We start from the raw sequence: 4,167 nt of genomic DNA, 5'->3' as shown, positions 1-4,167 counted from the left end.
TTCCCACTTTTTGGCCCTGGCGTTCCCCTGTACTGGGGCATATAAAGTTTGCGTGTCCAATGGGCCTCTCTTTCCAGTGATGGCCGACTAGGCCATCTTTTGATACATATGCAGCTCGTCTCAATCACTACTAATTTCTTAGCTCCAGCTAACCAGCATCGACAGTCCCAGTAACACAAAAGTTTCGCTTTAGTCGTTCTGGTATCTTGTTAATCGCAGCTGACTCTCCAGCCCTAGCTAATGAGAACCGCAGAAAATCAAGGGAAATTTTAAAATTCAAACCACTCTGGGTTGAGCAAGACAAAAGCCTTTGTTTTGGTGGCTGTTTTCATGTGCAGTCGTGCATTTTACTGAAAGCTGGGTGCTGGGTCTCGTTGAGAAGCTGAGAGAAAAGTTACAAGCATGAAGCCCGGTTCAGTTTCCACCTGTGGTGCTGGCTGCCTTTCTATGCAGGTACCTAGACCTCAATAAATCTTCATACCTCTCAAACCAAAGAAAGATCAACCTTTGGAAAGCTGAGTACACACAAACCGAAAATCTGAAAGAAAAGTCTCAATATTTGAGAAAAGGACTATCGGACACGGATCCAGGAATAGTCAACTTGGTATATTTTCCAGTTCTGAAAAACTCAAGGACCCAAGACCACTGAATGACAAAACGTTCATTCAGCAGTGTATTCGACAACTCTGAGTTTCCTACAGAAAATGGTTATGTAGATAGTATATCCACGAAGCCTCTACAAACTCCACCTTCTAAAGATTTCCTAAAGATGTTCGCCCTTTTTTTATGGCTTCCTGTTCCCATCATATGAACTTCCTGATACAAAATGTGAAGGAGAGGTCCCAAGAATTTTTAAAGAACTTGGGTATCCCTTCACACTGTCCAAGAGCTCCATGTATACAGTGGGAGCCCCTCACATGTTGTGGCCTCACATCATGGCTGCTTTGGTGTGGCTAACAGACTGCATCAAGATTCATACTGCCATGAAAGAAAGCTCACCTTTATGGATGATGGACAGCTCTGGAGAGAAGAAACTGAAGATGGAATTAAACACAATAAGTTGTCTTGGGACTACACCAAAAAAAAATCCTATGAGAAGTTCATGACCGGGGCCGACAGCTTTGAAGAGGAGGATGCAGAGCTGCAGGGGAAGCTGTCGGACTTGTACAAGGTAGATGTGTCCAAGCTGGAATCACGAGCAGCAGAAAACAAAGCAGCAAACGAACGGATTGCAAGACTGGAGCAGGAAAGAGAAAAAGAACCCAATCGTCTGCTATCACCGAGGAAACTGAAAGTTTCCTTACAGGCAGATGTTCAAAACGATAAAGCACACATGAGCAACTTGGAGTCTCATCCATCCATTCGGGAACAGAAATTGAGTAGTCTTGATGAAGAAACTGGTAGATTAGAACTAGAATGTGAAACAGGAAAACACTCGACTACAGAGTATCGTTGATAACCTGAAGGATTCAGTTGCTGACATTGAGAGAATAAATCGTGAGAAAAATGAATTGCGGCAAGACTATTAATAAATTAACCAAAGACCTGGAAGCTGAACAACAACCAATGTGGGATGAGGAATTGAAACACGCCAGAGGCAAAGAGGCGATTGAAGCACAGCTAGCAGAGTACCACAAGTTGGCTAGAGAATTAAAGCTGATCCCCAAAGGCGCTGAGAATTCCAAAGGTTGCGACTTTGAAATTAAGTTTAGTCCTGAGGCTGGTGCCAAGTGCCTTGTCAAATACAAGGACTCGAGTGTATGCACCTCTCAAAGAACTCTTGCATGAAACCGAAGAAGAAATCAACAAAGGTCTGAATACAAAGATGGGTCTGGAGGATACTTTAGGAAAACTGAACACCATGGAAATGGAAAGCAAGAGGACTGTGAGGATGCTGAACGGAGAGGCTCAAAAGCTGGATGACCGTTACCACAGGCTGTTAAGGACGCTGAGGAAGAAGACAACCAGTGTGCCAGTGAGCTCCAGTCCCTGGAGAAACACAAGCACCTGCTGGAGAGCGGGGTGAAGGGGGTGAACGGGGTGAGAGGGTGGTGAACGGAGGGCCTCAGCGAGGCCACGGATGAGATGGATGCCATCCAGCAGGAATACCAGCGAGCTGTGCAGACCACAACTGAAGAAAGAAGGAAGGTAGAAAACACCTTACAACGTCCTTTGGAGATGGTCACTACACACGTAGGGCCTTTGGAGAGCCATCTTGAAGAGCAGAATTCGAAAGCCGACAGAGAGTATGAAGGACGCATGTCTGAAGATCTCCTGGAAAACATCAGAGAGATGCAGAGACGTATAAGAGTAACGCTGCCCAACTTAAGGCTCCTGACAGGTGAAGATAAACTAATCTTTCACAGACATAACATAATATTCTATCCCAAAATTACGATAATGTGGTAGATTGGCCTTTTAGACACATCAGACAGTTAATAAATTGTACTAGCGGGGGGGGGGGGGGCGGGGAGAATATTAAATCAAAATGGTAAATAGTCCTGACAGATTCTTTAAACTTCCCTGTGAAACTTCACAAGCCACATCCTCTACACTATTCTCAACTTTTCTTTTCTTCCAACCTACCACAGAACATCCCAGAGAGTTCTTAACACCCAATGGCTTTTCTAGCCTAAAGTTCCCAAGTCCAACCACAGTCCTTCCCCAAAGGTCAGGTCCATCACAGTGACACCACACTACACTAGCACCAATTTGTCTTGGGGTTTCCATTGCTGCTACAAAACACTATGATCGGAAAGCCAACAGAGGAGTAAAGAGTTTCTTTGGCTTACACGTCCAGATCCTAGGCCATCATTCATTGGAGGGAGTCAGGACTGGAACCTGGACGCAGGAGCTGGTGCAGAAGTCATGGAGGGGCGCTGCTTACTGACCTGCTTCCCATGGCTTGCTCAGCCTGTAGAGCCCTGGACCACCAGCCCAGGGATGGCACCACCCACCATGGGCCACACCCTCCCCCATTAAGTGCCAATTGAGACAATGCCTCACAGCTGGATCTCATGGAGGCATTTCCTCAACGGTCTCTCCTCCCTGTCTAATGACTCTAACTTGTGTCAAGTTGACACAAAGAAGCAGCCAATATGATCGTGAACCAATATTGAATCTGTCAGTGCTTTGGTTGCACTGACTGACAGAATCATGTGGTTTTATTTTCTTCTTTACCCCAAAGCTTTGCATCACTGGGATAAGTCCTAGTCTGTAATGCTGTATAATTGCTTTGAACATTTTTCTGGGGTTTGTAATGCAATATTCTGTTAAGGATTTCATATGTATTCCTGAAAATACTGTTCATAGTTTTTCTTTTCCTTCTTCCATCTATCCCTCTCTCCCTTCTCTCCTCCCTCCCTCCCTTCTCTCACTTCTCCTCCCCTCCTCTCCCTCCCCTCTATCCTCCTTCCTTCCTTTCTTCTTCCCTCTCTCCCTTCCTCCCTCCCTTCCTTCTCTCCCCACTTTCCTCCCCTCCTCTCCATCCCCTCCCCTCCCCTCCCTTTCCTTCCTTCCTTCCTTCCTTCCTTCCCTCCTTTCTTCCTTCCTGTCTGCCTCCCTGCCTGCCCACCTACCTTTTCTTCCTTCTGCCTTTGGGTCTCCCTCCTCTTTCTTTATACTGCTTCTTAGTGTTTAGATTTGGTACTGGGGTAATTCCAACATGAAGACATTCTTCAAATGAATAGGGAGGCTCTTCCTTCTGTTTTCTGGTAGTGGGGAAATGGCATTGATTCTACTGCAAACCTCTGGTGGAATTTTCAGGTGGATCTCTGGTGGGTATTCCTTTTGGTGAATGTATCAGTTACTCTGAGTACTGTCACCAGGATAAAGTTATCTGGCGAGTCTGAGGGAGGGAACCTTTATTTTTGGCTCTTGATTTCAGAAGGTTGCAATCTGTCATGGTAGAAAGGCACAGCTGAGAGGGTCCATCTGTGGTGGTAGGACTGGGTTGCTAGAGTCATCCACTTGATGGCAGGCCAGGGAACAGAGAGCAGTACAAGGTCAGGTGTGGGTACTCCACTGTGATGCATCTCTTCATCTACTTCTGCCTCCCAGGCCCCACCCATTTAAAGGTTCCCTAGCTCTCAGAGTAGCATCTCTCCTTCCGAACCAACCACTCAAAGCCCAAGCCTGTGTGCTGGATATTAGGCTCAAATGTAAACC

The 4,167-nt window shown here is 46.1% G+C and overlaps 1 pseudogene; it reads left to right on the top strand.

Moving 5' to 3' along the window:
• The first annotated feature begins 402 nt into the window (after positions 1–402).
• LOC110299537 (kinetochore protein NDC80 homolog pseudogene) lies at positions 403–2,345 on the top strand (annotated as a pseudogene).
• Positions 2,346–4,167: the final 1,822 nt, after the last annotated feature.

This window comes from Mus caroli, unplaced genomic scaffold (assembly GCF_978045245.1).
Source record: "Mus caroli unplaced genomic scaffold, Mus_caroli_1 scaffold_10, whole genome shotgun sequence".
NCBI classification, from domain to species: domain Eukaryota; kingdom Metazoa; phylum Chordata; class Mammalia; order Rodentia; family Muridae; genus Mus; species Mus caroli.
This window is presented reverse-complemented; position numbering and strand designations above follow the sequence as displayed.